The sequence below is a fragment of the Vigna unguiculata genome, chromosome 3, assembly GCF_037176805.1.
Source record: "Vigna unguiculata cultivar grain cowpea cultivar isolate G323 ecotype 2 chromosome 3, ASM3717680v1, whole genome shotgun sequence".
NCBI classification, from domain to species: domain Eukaryota; kingdom Viridiplantae; phylum Streptophyta; class Magnoliopsida; order Fabales; family Fabaceae; genus Vigna; species Vigna unguiculata.
This window is the reverse complement of record NC_140794.1, coordinates 10,958,747-10,977,128: the sequence shown is the minus strand read 5'-3', so window position 1 is coordinate 10,977,128 and position 18,382 is coordinate 10,958,747. Positions and strand designations below refer to the sequence as shown.

Below are 18,382 nucleotides of genomic sequence, written 5' to 3'. Positions count from 1 at the left end.
ATAAGTGTGATAATTAACTATTATTTACACTTATTAGAACCTCTTGATTGTCTTTTATTCATGTGTTTTTTGTTAATCCCATGTAATCACTTTTTGCATAAACATTAAAAGTGTCGAGACTCGAAGAAAACATAGTTTTGGTTGGGGGAACGCGGTTGGAACTCAAGATAGAGGGTGAGACACTTATGGGGCTCAAAGGATTCATCTCTCTTCCTCAATTCCACCATTTCAACTCCATTTATGCTCTAGATGTATAGGAGTAGCTAAAATCCATTTCATTGGGGATATATGTAATGTACCTAAACTCATTGTAGTCTCATCTATGCAATAGAATCTCTTTCATTGCTTTTGTGTTTTATCTACATTATTTACGTGCATGACGGAATATCTATGCGTTTTGTGGTATCTAATCATTGGAAAGTGTTTTGGAACCCTTGACATGGATAGAACAACCTAGAGGTTTGGTTCTAGACATAGACCAAAGCTCTTGGTCATTCTAGACATCATTTTCAATGCGTCTTTTATGTTTAAATATCTAAGGGATTAGTATTTTTCCCGTAAAAGTTCAAAACTTGCCCCTAAGGGATTAGGGCTTGAATACCTTTGATGTCAATGCTTGAGTAGATTAGAGATATATATTATGAGATGATTGCTTAGAGTTTTGGTCATGAATTCCAACCCCAATGAGTTTTTGCCCTGATTATTTTATCACTTTCAAGTTTAGAAATATCTATGTTTTCACTTGTTTCGAATCAATCTATGTTTACATTCATTGCCTAAATTAGTAAGTACGCATAGTTAACTAAACAAACGCAATTCCCATGGGAAAATTATACTTGGACTTACCATTTTTATTACTTGCACGACTTGGTACAGTTGCCAAAGTCTTAACATATCTACAGAGTGATCAAATTTGTTCACCTCCTCTAAGACACCTTGTATTCCAGTTACCAAGATTTCTTTCAATATTATATTATTTGAAAAGTCATGAAAGGTGATATATTTTCACCTCTCATCAAACACTTTGTTGCTTATAGGGGTTAGCAATGTGGGTTGGTCCTGTCATTTAGGCCCGTTAGGCACTTGGCCCACAAAATGTGGCTTGGGTTTGGCTCGCCCCTCTTTGAAAATTTGGGCTCAATAGTTTGGCCTGCCCCACATAAGTCCTTTCGCGTAGACCTGCATGTCAGCCCATTTTTTGTTTTATTAATTTCTTGTGATAAAAGTTTCAATGTCCTACAAATTCATGAAATTTAACACATTAAAAAAATTAACGACAAACTTTTGGAAGCTAAATGAAAAATTGATAATTGATTAGCACATTGAGAGATACATAACTTCGATATTTTTCACATATATAATAATTTGGATGGACATAGTTTTGTTTAAAAAAAATAATAATGTTGCTTTCATTGAGATTTGAACTCAAGACCTCCCGCTTACTAAACGGGTGCTCTAACCAACTGAGCTATGAAAGCTTTACTTTTTTCATAATGCTAAAGTTAACCATTATTTACACTATTTCTTTATTTAATTATTATTTATAATACTAAATCATATCCTTGTTTTTTAAATGATTACCGTTATTATTTATTATCTTATTATTACTATATATTTAAGATTTGTGTCCTAGGTTTTATTGTAGATTCAAAGGTTTCTATAATTTAAAATGCTTTCATTATCTGCAAAGTGATCAAATTTGTTCACCTCCTTTAAGACACCTTGTATTAGTTACCGAGGTTACCAAGATGTCTTTCAATATTAGATTATTCGAAAAGTTATGAAAGGTGATATATTTTCACCTCTCATAAAACACTTTGTTGGCCAAATTTGTTCACCTCCTTTAAAACACCTTAGTTGCCAAGGTTACCAAGATATCTTTCAATATTAGATTATTTAAAAAGTTATGGAAGGTGATATATTTTCACCTCTTATAAAACACTTTGTTGCTTAGGGCGTAGCAATGTCGGTTGGTCCCACCACTTAGGTGGCCAGCAAAATGTGGCTTAGGTTGGCTCTTGTGATAAAGAAAGTTCCAATGTCCTACATTCAAATTGGTAAAATTTAATAGCCGTCCTACTTTTCCATCCTTAGTTGTTTCTACAAAAGTACTTGATAATGCTTTCATTGAATATTGAGATTTGAAATCAAGATCTCCCGCTTATTAAACGGGTGCTCTAACCAATTGAGCTATGAAAGCTTTACTTTTTTCTTAATGTTAAAGTTAACTATTATTTACATAATTTATTTATTTTATTTATTATCATGCAATTATTTAATTATTATTTATACAACTAAATTATGCCCATGTTTTTTAAATGATCATCGTTATTATTTACTATCTTATTATTACTATATATTTAAGATTCGTTCCTAGGTTTTGTTGTAGATCCAGAGTTTTTTATAATTTTAAATGTTTTCTCACATACAAAGCGGCCAAATTTATTCACCTCCTCTAAGATAATTTGTATTTAAGTTACCAATATTTCTCTCTATATTAGATTGTTTATAGAGCTATGAAAGGTGAAATATTTTAACCTCCCTTGTAACACTTTGTTATTTATAGGAGTGGCAATGGCTCAACCTGACCTGTTTCAACTTGCCCAACACTTGGCCCACAAAATGTAGGTCGGGCTGGCCTGCCCCTCTTTGAAAATCCAGGCTCAATAATTGATGGTGTGATGTGGTGATCTTCTTATGTTAGGGGAATCAAAATTGGTTGTGAGAGACAGGAAAGGAATGCCACAGGGCAGTGACCAAGAGGAGATGATTTTTTGTGTGGGGTCCTAGAAAGTGTACATAGAAAAAAATAGGGGTGTCATAAAGTGGATAAAAATTGGACTTTTGGTTTAATGAGTAAAAGTGGGTGGGAACACTAAAAAGATGGGATTTTTAATTGTAAAAATATAAGCTCTTTCTTCCTGCACCTTCAAAATTTCTTCTATATCGTCAAAATATTTTTAAATCCCAAAAATATCATTTGATCATTTAAGTAAAGTCACAGAGATCATATTCCCAAAATTATTTTCGGAAGTCAACATATATTATCAGAAGTCAATTTCTGGAAGTCAAAATATATTACCAGAAGTCAAAATATATATTAAAAATACTTAAGAAATAAATTAAATTAAAAATACTTAAACTTTATATTAAAAAATATTAATTCTGTTTTAACTATTTTTAATTTTATTTAAAGTTTATGTTTTCTAAATTTTAAATGTTTTTATTTAGTTTATTATTTTATTTATTTTTTATGTTTTCATATTTCTTAATATATATTTGAAAATTAAAATAAAATATTAATATTTGTATGTATAATTTTATTTTTATTTAATGTACTGAAAAATAAATATAAAAATAAAAATAAATAAAACTAAAACATTATTAAACTTTAAATAAAAAAACGAAAAATGAAATTTTTATTTTGTTTTTATTTAATTTTATTTAATGTTTAATTTCTTTAAAATTTTAATTATTTTTTAGTTTATTATTTTATGTTTTATTAATTTTTTTAATATATATTTTATAAATAAATAATTAATATATATATATATATATATATATATATATATATATATATTTATTTATTTATTTAAAATATTAAAATATTACATTTTCAAATAAAATAAATTGAAAAAATCCGTTTGTATATATATACATTATTATTATTTTATTTTATTTTTTAATTTGTTTTTTATTTTTTCTTTTATACTTTTTTTTTAACTTTTTTTAAACTTGTTTATATTTTTATTTTTTATTTTGTTTAATATGTATTTTAGAAATAAAATATTAATATATATATATATATATATATATATATATATATATATATATATATATATGTGTGTGTGTGTGTGTGTTTAATTTATTTTTTATATAATATATTAAAATGTAGTATTTTCAAATAAATTAAATTAAAAAACATGAACTTTTTAACAAAATATTTACAAAAATTAAAAAAAAGTGAAGAATATATATATACTGACTTTCGGAACTAGTAACATATTTTAACTTCTGGAAGTCAACTTTCGGTAATATATTTTGATTTTCAGAAGTCGACTTCCGATAATATATTTTGACTTCCGGAAGTGGATTTTTGGTAATATATTTTGACTTCCGGAAGTCAACTTCCAGTAATATATTTTAATTTTTGAAAGTTGATTTTCGGTAATATATTTTGACTTCTGGTTATATATTTTGACTTTCGAAAGTCGATGTCCGGTAATATATTTTGACTTCTGAAAATCAACTTCGATTATATATTTTGACTTCTAGATGTATTATTCATCGGAAGTCGACATGCGTAAATGATTTTGGAAGTGTGATATGCGTGACTTTTTTAAGCCTTCCTTGCATCATGAATCAATTAAGTCTTGAATTGGGCCGGTCTTATTGTTGTATGTGTCATTTGTTAAATATATTTAACTAATAATATTTTTCTAATGTTTTCCAAAATTTGTTATCATCTTTCATTGTCCACTTTAATAGCCCCTTATAAAAATATAGTTTGACTTTCTTTAATATATGGCCAATGGTATTTTTTTGGAAATGTCTTCCAGAATTCTTTAACATATCTTGTTCTTCACTTTACTAACCACTTATGCAAAATTCCTTTTTACCATTCTAACTGTTCTTTCTTAATGGTATTTGTTGTTATATTAATTTTTTAAAATTTATTTTTGAGACTTTTGGTTATGTAGATTCGACCACAATTGCTTTTGGTTGACAATAAAGTTAAAATAAATGTTCGTTAGGGCGTTTCCTTGCACCTCCAAACATTTTTTTTTTATTTCTAAAAATCTTTTAAATTCCCATTTTATCTCTTAGTTAAAAATAACAACATTATTTATTCTCTTTAACTTTACTTCCAAGTTTTTTTTCTTCTCTGGATGTTGACACCTGATATCTTGTTTTGTTAATATTCAATACTTTATTTTTTAAAATTTTTTATCCCTTACGGATATTGACCTTCAGTGTTACTTTTTTTTTTTCATTTATAGATGTCAATATTCGATTTTGATTTTATTCTCAAATATCAACATTTGATAATTCATTTTTTTTTTCTGTTATGAATGTTGACATCCAGAATAAGTTTTATTTCAATATCTGTTGTCATTTTTCTTTTTCACGATTGTCGACATCCGATTTTCATATCAGTAGAAAACATTTAACAAAAATATTAAACGTATTTCCATATCCCGATTAACGTATGCTAAATTTTATAAAATTTTATAAAATTTTTAATTTATATTAATTCAAATATTTTTTATATTTTCTTTAAATATTTATTAAATTAAAATTTAAACAAAACAAAATACATTTTATGTTACATTATTATATATAATTTTTAAAATATTATTATATTAGTATTTATTACTTTAAACTTAAAAAATTATCTTTTAGAAGAATGTTAACCAGATTTCCACCTCCGATTAACATATGTAAAATTTTCTTAAATTTTTTACATCATGTAAACTTAAGTATTTATTAATTTTTATTAAATTAACATATAAACAAATAAATTATACTTTATTGTATATTAATTTTTATAAATATTTTATAAAATTATTATATTAATTTTAATTTAATAAAGAAACATTTTATAAAAAAGTGTTAATCGAATTTTTACATTCACATCCGATTAACATATGTTAAATTTTTAATTTATATATATTTAAATATTATTAAATTTACTGTAAATATTCATTAAATTAAAATTTAAACAAAATAAATTTTATTTTATTTTATATTAATTTATATAAATTTTAAAAAAACTTCTTATGTTAATATTTATTACTTTAAACTTAAAAAAATACATTATAAAATAATGTTAACCAGATTTCTACATATAGTTAAGATAAGGAAGATTATCTTAAAATTTTTAATTTATGATAATTTAAATATTTAATAATTTTTATTAAATTAAAATTTAAACAAACAAAATCTACATTACTTTATATTTATTTATATAATTTTTTTAAAATAATTATATTAATATTTATTTCTTTCAATTTAAAAAAAATGTTACATCCGATTAAAATATCTTAAATTTTTTAATTTATTTTAATTTAAATATTTATTAAATTTACTGTAAATATTCATTAAATTAAAATTTAAACAAAATGAAATATATTTTATGTTATATTAATTTATATAAGTTTTTAGAAAATTATTATGTTAATATTTATTACTTTAAAATATAAAAAAATTAAAATTCTTTTAACTGGATCTCATGTCCGGTTAGCATATATTAAATTATATGAAAAATTTTAATTATTAAATTATTTAATAATTATTTTTAAAATTTTATTAAGTTTAAATTTTAAAAAATAAAATGTATTTTATTTTATATTATTTTAAATAAATATTTAAAAAATAATTATCCTAAATAAATTATTTCTTAAATTTTAATTGAAAAAATCATTTTAATATAATTTAATATATATTTACCAAATGTCGATATCTGAAACGAAAAAAAGAAAAATAAAGTTCTGGATGTCGTCATAGAACAAAACTAAATATCATATATCAACATTTATATATATATATATATATATATATATATATATATATATATATATATATATATATATAAAACATGTTCTTGAATGTCAACATATGTAACAAACAAAAGGAAAAATAAAGTAACAAATCGTGGACATCATAAAACAAAACAAGGTACCAGATCTTGAAAAATAAATTTGAGAGTGTATTAGTTAAAAAGGAAAAAATGTAGTTATTTTTATCTGAAGGACAAAATGAAAATTTGTAAATTTTTTGAAAGTGCAAAAGAAGTGTTTGAAGGTGGAGGGAGAAGCGTTCATGTTGTTGGCCCAACAAGGACATAGACTAGCAAATGCCCACTGAAAGTTAGGCCCACTTTAAAGCTTTCTATAAACTTGAAAGTGATCCTTAGTGTGGAGAGATGGGAGTCATGTCCCCAAATTTTTTCTTATATTTATATAATTTCATATATATATTTTTTAAAAACTTAAAATTTTAATATATTATATATTTATATTCTAATAAACTTTTATATATTTATAGAGGAGGAATAGTTTTTTTTTCACATTTATTTTTCAATTTTAATTTTTAAATATTTTTTAAATAAAAAACTTATTTTATTTATATTATTTTTTAAGTGATTATTTATTTAATTTAATATTTTTTTATTTAATTATTTTTCAAACTTAAACATTATTAATGAAAATTAATTATGATAAGATAAAAATTATTTTATATTTAATTTTATAATTATAATGATAAAAATAATTATAATTTTATTATTTTTTATTATCATAAAAAAAGTAAATATAATTTTTTATTAGTTTATATAAAATTTTTGGAATTACTCTTTTGGTTCTTCTTTTCATTCAAAAATAATAAGTTGGTCCTCAAATTTTTTTTAATCTCAATTTGATCTCGATTTTGGAAAAAAATTATGCAATTTTGTCATTTTTTCATTAAATTTTTTGAATTGGACCAATATTTTTTCATCAAAATTGAAGTTGTAAATAAGGATGATTTATTTTGTTGGTATAATTAACATAATCCTAGTATAAATTTTGGTGAGAAGTTTTTGCTCCGCTTTAAAAAATTTAACAAAAAATATCAAATTACATCAGTTTTTAAAAAATCAAAACCAATTTGAGACTAAAAAACATTAGACAGCCAACTTGATATTTTTAGACGACCAACTTGATATTTTTAGACAAAAAACATAAACTAAAAGAGTAATTCAACCAAAACTTGGACATCTCCAACATATTGACTGAAGATTCGTCACTACTCATCTAGGCACTAACCTTGCTAATTTTAAGAACACTTAGTAGCTGATTTTTATATTCCACCCAACCACTGATTAATCTGGTCTATAACATTAACCATGTTGTAGTGGCCCAACCAAAAGGAGGCACCCAAGAAATCTCAAATCTACATATAAGAAAACATAGAGTACTAAATGATAAGAAAATCAACACAATAACTATTACTATTAGAATTAATTGACGAATTAATTCTATTATATGACTCTTTGAAAATATTATGATTGGTTAAAAAAAATAAAGATAAAATAAAGCTCAATCCAATCTGATAGGCGTCATTTTATAAAAGGAGATTAATATTTTATTTCTGGTTATAAGGTTTTCTCACAATAAATCATAAATAAAGAGAGTGTGAGAGTAGAAAGAAAGACAAAGAAATAAATTGGAAAAAGAGATTGAATAACAAAGATTGAAGAATACATTCTCTTTTGATCTCTCATAAATCAAAGTTAATATACTATTATGATTTATGGAGGTGAATATGTTAAAATCGTGAATTTTAAAATTCTAGAGTAGTTTTCTATAATGAGTCCATCATATAAAACAACTATAAATTAATTTACATGTGCTATCACAACATGTATTTTTTATTATGATATTTTTTCAAATTATAATAAATCCTAATTATAAATATAATAATTTTCTAAATTATATCTACGACTTCAATGAAAATAAAAATATAAGATTGAATTGACAGAAAATGGGGCATTGAAACCCATCATATGCATAATGAATGTCTCGTAAGTATATTTCCGCTTCCTTCCCATGTGCTCTTTGTCTGTGTGCTCTTAGTTACAAATCTCAGACTCTAACTATCACAATTTCTCACTTTAATAACAGAGGCAGAAAAATATTACAGGTAATTAAGAAAGGTTTGGGTTGTTTTATATTCTTTATTTATAAAAGAAGAGTTATATAATATGCATGCATGAGGAAGAGAAGCATCGTGTCAAAAATAAACTCTAATTATATTATATAAAATTAAATATTGAAATTAAGTTTAATCTGTGAATTATAGAAAATTAAATAGATCATTTAATGGTCAAGACCGAACTAGTTTAGAAGTTTATACAATACAAAATTTGAAGGTTAAAAATTACACTTTTTTGAAACGCATCGCAGAAAATATGGATCTATATTTGTGATAAATCACGCATACTAGATAATAAGACGAAAAAAATGTTTAAGGAAAATATCCTAATCGATAGTGATGGTTCCAAGAATTTTTTCTTCAAATGTACGAAGGTTTTATATGTGTATCAATCGGAACTGACTACCAAGAATCTTGACCAATAATTTTGAAAAAGTTTAATAATACGTTCAAAATTTATAATTTTTAAGTTATATTTGATACAAACTTTATTTTAAATAAGACTTTTTTCAATTTCATTTTTTCATATAAATTGGAGAATGTTTTCTTATATAACTGTTTTCATGTTTATAATTTTGGAATTTTTTTAATATTTTATTTTTCTTATCCAATAAAAATCATCTGGGTTACTTTTCTCTTCCAAGTTTCTTATTTTAGTAACAAATATATTTTTATTAAGTCATATTTTTAATTGATTTAGTTTTACTCAATCAATTTTACATATTCTCAAATTCTAAATTAATTATATTTTTTTTACTAACAAAAGATTTAATAATATTTCACTTACAACAAATGTATAAAATTAAATTATTTAATTTAATCAATTATATATTTTTCATCCAACAAATATCATAATAATGTTAGTGTGTGACTTCTTGTAGGTTCGTTACTAAATCAATAATAAATTAACTCATTAATTTACTAATCATATTTCTATAGAGCTCAAACTTATTATTTAAAGTTGATAAATTTTTTCTTGATAAAGCAATAACAAGAAGGAGGTGGAGGAGGTAAAAGAGGTGAAGGTGGAGTTAGAGTAGATACCACAAAACATCAATTAAAACATTCCTCTTACATTAAATAAATATTTTATGTTCCTGCAGGAGCAATATAAGATTATTATGAGACCAAATAATATTTTACCACAATTTTCATACTTCTGGAATGAATTTCCAACTCTGATCTTGCTCGTCTATTAAATGTTCATCATCCGCTTTCTGTGAGGGCCACAAAATAAGGTTGTACCTCTAAAAAGGGACTTGGACAATCAAGTTAGCAGAGTCCTCCAAAAGTCAAATATTAATTAGAAAATTAATGAATTGTGTACCTTTAATTATCTAGGTCCACTTGTATTTATAGAAATTTAGTTTATTTATGATTATTTTACTTACTCTTTGTGGGTCCAAGCTTTGGATCTTTGATCGGGACTAATTAGGCTTATGATGCAAGCCCAATTTCTTTTAGATACCATTTTAGCTAAACAGTAATTAGGACTACTCAACCAGAAGCATTCAGTTAATCTGTCCACTTCTTTCCCTCGTTTCCCCTCTTTAACCACTCTTTTTCCTGAAACTGCCTCATCATAGTCTTTACCATGTGTCCCATTGGTTGTCTAACGTCTCCTGCCTTTACTAGCCATAAATAGTCTTAAAAGTCCTCTTCCCGGATGTTACGGTCTTTATATCCTCTCAACGATCCAATCAGTCATTGGACATGTTAGTGACCAGATCGACCATTAGGCCTATCAGTAATTAGATCGGATATTGGGCCTACCACCACACAGTCCCAAAGTCTTAGCTTTAAGAAGCGTAAGGCTTGATCGTTCAACCCATGTATCAAATCGGATATTGGGCCTACCACCACAAATACTTTGTAATTAGCTTAATCTTTTTTAGAGGAGATTCGTAAACATGTCGGCCTACCGTCATGTCTATAATGTTCGCTTACTTATCGTCAACCAATTGTGTGGGAGTATGTTCTTGGTGCGATATCCATGTGATCAACTTTTAGGCTTTAGTTGGCGGTTTCAAAGGATTGGCTAGTTCTACCGTGGAGTAGCCGACCTTTCTTGGTTTATGCGAGATATGCAACATGTCCCCTCTCTTCCTATCAGTCCAGGAAGTTCCCGACCATCCTAGTTTTTTTAGTATACAAGTCTCAAGCTTTTTGTATCTATTCTCGTTATACTACCATGTATTTGGTGCATTACATAATGTGGAAGTTAAGTTTTCGCATGCAGTAGTCATTTAATCATTTTCCATTATATTAATAGCATCACTTATATGTATAATATTATATTACACACATTCAATATATATATATATATATATATATATATATATATATATATATATATATATATTGGCGGATCTTAACAAATATTGTCGAAGAGCCAAAATAATACATCCAAAATTTATATATTTAATTATTGTCACTAATAAAATAAAAATGAATATATAATTTAGTATAACGATAACTAAAAAATAAATCACACATATCTAAAGATTGTAAAAAAAAAATTCAATTATAATCAAACTACACTTAAAATCCAGTTATAAAAAATACACAATACAATATTTTTTTCTTCTATGTTTATAAAATAAAAAATTAATATACAAGAGACTCATTAAATAAATGATTAAATTAATATTTTACTATCAAGTGAGACAAAAGAGAATTACATTCTTCTTTATTTCTTCTAGAATGTAAGATAACTAAAGAGAACTAAGAGTAAAAATAATATATCTTTTACTATTAAAAAACAAAAGAAAACAGGTGAAAATGAGATATAAGAACAATTTGTGAGAAACTCAAGATATGTAATGGAAACATAATTAAAATTCGGTTATAAAAAAGCACACAGTACAATATTTTTTTTCTATATTAAAAAAATAAAAAATTAATATTAAAGAGGCTCATTAAATAAATTATTAAACTAATATTTTACTATCAATTTAAACCAAATAATTACCTTATTTTTTTTCCATGAGAAAGGAAGAGGAAAGAGGAGAAATAATATGAAAATAATAGATATTTTTCTCTTAAAAAATAAAAGAAAATATGTGAGAATAAAATATGAGAACAATATGTGAGAAACTCAAACTATTATAAATAAAAAAATAAAAAATATCTTGATAATTTTTTTATTATGTTTAATTTTATATTTTATTATTTATTAACATTAATTATTATGTTTGTAGAAAAATAAAATATTTGATTTAACTATCATTAATTTACAATATATTTTTTAATATATACAATATAAAAAAATTTAAAATATCTATAATATAAAAAAAAATCAAAATTTTTGGAGACCATGACCTTGCTCCCACAACACTCCGTCAAAAAAAAAAAAAAAATATATATATATATATATATATATATATATATATATATCCAAATTTGATTTCTAAGTACATTCAAAAAATTCAAAAAGTAAGATATTGTTTTGTTAAAAAATGTATGGTGGTGCAACTTGCCGTGGTAACCGGGAAGTCACCACACTAATAACCAATAACTTTTTTTAATTGCAATATTATAGTACATATAATTTATTATCAGACCTAATTACAAGAAAAAAACGTGCGTGATATTTTTTCTTTATATTTTTCATAGAATTTAGAATAATAAAAAGATTTGAGTTATATTAATTATATTAATAAAAAAATTATAATTTATTTTCTATATTATTATTAAAATTTTAAATTTTATTATAAATATATTTTAATTGATGGTGTATATAGTATAAAAGTTACATATTTTTATTGTATTTAAAGAGATAATCACTAGTTTAATTAAAAAATATATTATTTTTTAAGTATCTACAAATGATAATTGTATAATAAATGCTTTAGAAAAATTCTAATTATTTTTTATATTTCAGTATTTTATTTAATAAACTATTATCTGTATTGTTTGCTTATATGATAATAGTATATGTAATTTGTTCACACTAAAACAACTAACAAGTTTTCAAAATATCCAAGCTATAAACAAAATACAAATATATATGTATAAGGCCCAGTAAAAGAGGGAGAAAATTGTCCAATGACAAAAATTCATGTATAATTTGATATATGAAAGAGAAATATAAAACAAAATGTTTTAAAGTAAATTATATATATATATATATATATATATATATATATATATATAAAATCTTCAAGATTCAAACTTTCTACATTTATTATATATTAAATTCTTATAAACAAAATTTATACATTTAATTGTAATTTTTTACCTTTTTGTGGTGCTGGAAAATTTTGAGACCGAATTCACTTAAGAATTGTTTGGATTTGTTTATTTTTTATTTATCCTATAATACTAGCTAGTATTAATATTTTCATTTTTGATTAATTGTATTAAAGGAATTTTCCTGTGATTATATATATATATATATATATATATATATATATATATATATATATATATATATATATATATATATATATATATATATATATATATATATGAATTAGTTATGTTATGGATTTCGGAACTTACTTTTACTTTGGCAAAAAATCTGATTGTTTATTGAAGCTTGATTGGATGTATCGGTGAATTATTTATAAATATAAGTACGATTTTATAATTGCAAATAAGTATGGCTCTACGAGAAAGTATGCATTTAACAAGTGAAAGTCTCTGTTAAATAATTGTTAACGTTGAATTTGTATGAATGTTTCATGTGACTTTTTAAGATCATGAACATTAATTCGTTAACTAACGTCAACTTTTAAGATCGACTATACCTAACATTAGCATTATTATATTAAATTTTAAATTTATTTATTTATATTAAAGTAATTTTGTATCGGTTTAATCTACACTAATGTATTTTTATTTTAAAATTTATTTAATTTAACGTTGACTTTACTAATGCAAATGACAATGGATTAAAAAAATTCTCGTATAATACTTTCATATTTAACACATATAAACTTAAACAATAGAAAAGATATATAACATATGTAATGTGGATAGAAGAAATTAGTATGAAGAAAAGAGACAAGGAGAAGAATGTGAATAAAGGAAAAGAGGAGAATAATATGAATGAAGAAAATAAGGAAAAAAAAATGTAGATGAATGTGTGTGAATGAAAAAGATGAGTGTGCATGAGGAGGGAGTGTAGATGAAAGATATGAGTGTGACAATATTTATGAATGTGAATGAAAAAGATGGGTGTGATGAAATTTATATAGAAAGCAAGGAAAAAAAAATGGGTGAAGAGATTTGTCATCTTTAAATCGAGACCATTAGATTAAAAGTAATATACGATCCATGTTCAATATAAAGAACTTCTACATATTCACAATTGATAAGTGGACGCTAACTTAAAATAAATATAAATATTAAAAATAAATGAGTTTTGTCATTTTTAAATCTAGACCATTAGATTAAAAGTAATATACGGTCCATATTCAGTATAAAGAACTCATACATATTCAAAATATATAAGTGGACAACTAACTTTTATATATATATATATATATATATATATATATATATATATATATATATATATATATATATATATATATATATATATATATATATATATTAAAAACAAATGAGTTTTTTATCTTTAAATTTTTGGACCATTAGATTAAAAATAGTCTACCATGTTCAATATAAATAACTCATACTAATTCAAAATATATAAAAATATAAAAATATTAAAAATAAATGAGGTTAGTATCCATATGTTCAAACTGACTTTATTTATTTGTTTATAATTAGTGTTGGCTAGGCAGTACTAACTTAAATAAATAAAATATTAAAATAAATAACCACATTTTTCGATCGATTAACATTTTTCATAGCTTTAGACATTAGACATTTCCTATTTTTTTGACAAGACATTTTAGACATTGTCTATTCTTTTGACAAAACATTTTATACATTCTTTATTTTATGACAAATTATTAATGCTTAAAACCACAAATAGTTTTTAACAATATAAAAATATAAGAAGTCATATAAACTATTAAAAGACTATTTGTTCAATATTATGAAATAATTAAAAAATTAGGGCAATTGTTATTTTTATAAGTTTGTAATTAAAGATAACATAAGTAAAACACATAATAGTTAGAATAGAAAATGTGCAAAAATACCATAATGTATATGTAAAATTATAATTGTATAACTGAAAATAATAAAAGCTAGTGTAATATACAATACGAAAATTAAAAGAAATTACAACTACTATTTAACAAAAGAATTGAATTTATTTCAATATTTTTGTGGGTCTTCTTGTCCAAATGATCTTCAACTCCATCCTAAAAATAGGTAAAAATTAAAAAGATGAAGTCTAATAATTGATATTATCATGTTTTTATTTTATTTATTTTTATGTTTTATTATTGGATTTTATTTAATATTTTAGGTTTTACTCAATAAAAGTAGGAAAGATAAATGTTTTGGTTATATTCTGCAAATAAGTGGAAATCTTATAAATTTGGAAAGATTAGCCACAAAATTAGTGAAATATTGATTAGTCAAGGATTATCAACAATATCAATCCTTCACAAAGTTGGTTACTCAAGTTCAAGTCAGAATAATGGAAAGATAATTCGTGAAAATGGAGTTCAAGAAGATCAAAAAGATAAATACAACAAAAACAAAAATTATAGTACAAAGCTGTAGGCCCAAATCAGATTTCGCTATATCCGCCCAACGAATCATCACTCGCCTAACGATCAAGCTTAATTCGTCCAACGAGCTATGTGTTTTTGAAAGTCTATAAATTGAGGGCATGACATAAGTCAAAATACACACTTGAAGAGAAAGAAACTTGATATCTATACATTTAACGATATAAGGGCATTTTGAAGGCGGAAGACATTCAATTTCATCATCACTCTTGTATTCAGCATGTATAGGAGTAGTTAACTCCTTCATTTTAACTATTTATTTTTTTGTTAGAATATTATTTATTTATTTAACAATAATATTATAAGATATTAAGATAAGAATAAAGTACTTATTTTTCAAAAGTGATAATTTTCAAAATTAAAATTTCATCTATTTATATGCATATAGAACATACACATTACATAATTTAATTAATATTAATTACAAAAAAAAGTACTCGTATGCTTTTGTTGTAAGTTAAGCACATCAAGAACCAATAAAAAGTTATAAACAACGAATAGATTAAGCTAAAATTGTTCATAAACAAAAAATAAAAAATAAAGAGAAACAAAATTTAAGCATATCATTCCTTTATATATATATATATATATATATATATATATATATATATATATATATATATATAACATAAAAATGTAAAAGAGAGAAGCAACTCAAATATCTTCTATGGACCAAAACTATTCTAGCACAAAAAAAAAAATAAAAATAAAAATAAACATATTCTCCACTATATTTTCATCTTTAAATGCTAAGAAAACTTTTCGCATTCAAGTCATTAAATGTTTGATCATCGCACTTTCACAGGTAGGTATGACTCATAAATATTTAAGAGATCTAAAGCAAATTTGTAAGAGATATTTTTTTATCATGATTTTATTCAAAAATTATTTTTTGAGGCTTTCTCCAATTTCATTATCATGCAACCACCTATTAGTTGTTTGAACACACAAAATTGTAAAATGCATTTTCTTTCATCCATTTATTCCACCGTACCAAAAATAAAATCGTCCAATATATATTAAAATTGTATCAATATAAAAATGGGTTATTAATATTTTACATTTATAATGTTAAATTAACCATAATTAAATATTAATGTTGGATTGCCAAACAAGTAACAAACCATATTAATAATTAATAAATAGTAAGATGTGGAAGTGGTTGATTTGATTATTTGATGTGTATAAAATGGAAGATAGAAGTTGCGTAGAGTAGAGATTGTGAAGTGTATTGAAAGTTAAAGTTGGAATTGAAGAATTGGGGAGTGAGTGTAAGAAATGGATGATTTTTGATTTTGTGATTGCTATTTCTTTCTCACTCGCCATGGAGGGAGCACTCGCAGCACGCCATCTCATGCAAGAAATTCCTTCAGTCGTTTGCCTTCTCATCTCGTGTCCTGATCCACTACTAGGTTCAGCCAACAGTGTCCCCTAACTTAAGGGATACTTGTGCCCTAATCTTCCATTCATCTCTCCCTCCCATCATCTCCTTCCTTTCATATTAAATAAATGATTACGACAATCTAATAAATAATATATATTTCACCTATATCTTATATGTTATCTCTTTTCCTTTTGCGCATGCTTTCTTTCTTTCTTTCTTTTCTTTAGTTGCATTATACCTATGCTTTGCATTTTTTTCGTATGTTATTTTAATATTTCTCAACTTAATTACCATGCAACCACCTATTAGTAGCGCTTGAACACACAATATATATATATATATATATATATATATATATATATATATATATATATATATATATATATATATATATATATATACAATTTTATTTGCTGCACTGCGTTGTCTTTATCTGCTAACTTTAACATTCTCCAACTTAATTATCATATAACCACTTATTTGTAATCTCAACACACAAAATTCTAAAATGCATTTTGTCTAATATATATTAAAATTGTATGCAATATAAAAATGGATTAATATTTTACATTTATAACGTTAAACTAACCATAATTAAATATAAAAAAATAAGGAAGGAATGATTAAAAAGTATCACGAGTTTAAAGCTAGCATATTCTCCTTAAAACATATTTATTAAGAAAAGATTAAAATAATAAGACATATTTTACCAAAAAAATATATTTTTCTAAATAATTCAATTCATTTTACATATATAATTATATTCATTACTACATAATTTAATAAATATTCTATTTATATTAATCGAGGCTTACAATCATTGTTACAAGAAAAATAATGGATATTTACTCAGAGAATCTTAGATAAATTTGTAATCTTGTTAAATGTATCCGTTGATAAATTAAGTTGTAATTGGAACTAAAAATATTGTTTTTCTAAAGGTTAAAATTGCATATTTGAATTATTAAAAATTGTCACAAATAATTTTTTTTATAATTAAATAATCACCAAAAGTACAATTGTTAAAAAATGTTTGCAACAAAAAAAAAAATTAAATGTTTTTATTATTGTTCCAAAAAAATATTAAATATATCATATTTTATTATCACTTAACATCTATTAAAAGTTGTAAACCGTCACAAATTATTTAAAATATGTTTTTAAATCTTTAAAATTTCAATTATTATTTTTTTCGATAATTTTATAACTAAAAAGTGAATTATTTATTTTATTTTAAATTATTTAAGAAAATGATGACAATAATATTATTGATTTTATCATATTTTATATGTGATAGACAAATTTGACAAGTATTTCAATTGATTATTACAAGCACTATAGAAAAAAACATTTTAGTCACCGGCGAAATCAATGGCTAACACCCTTAGCCACTGAAAATAAATAGTGGCAAAAATCATAGTCGCAAAACAGTTAGCCACCAATTTTAAAATTAGTGGCTAAATAACCACTTATATTATAGTCACTAATTGGTCATTATAAATTTGGTCACCTTAAAGTATTGGAGACCAATTTAGCAACCGAAATATCAATTGTTAATTTGGTGGCTAATAGGAACAAATTTTAATGTAATGAAAGGGTTCTCGGTCGCTAATTCAGTAACCAATAAATACGTTTTTTAATTTAATTA

At 23.7% G+C, this 18,382-nt stretch overlaps 1 non-coding gene across 1 annotated transcript; it reads right to left on the bottom strand.

Annotated features, from left to right (window-relative positions):
• Window positions 1-1,404: 1,404 nt before the first annotated feature.
• On the bottom strand, window positions 1,405-1,478 carry TRNAT-AGU (transfer RNA threonine (anticodon AGU)). The gene has a single exon. It is a non-coding gene; the product is annotated as a tRNA-Thr (tRNA).
• Window positions 1,479-18,382: the final 16,904 nt, after the last annotated feature.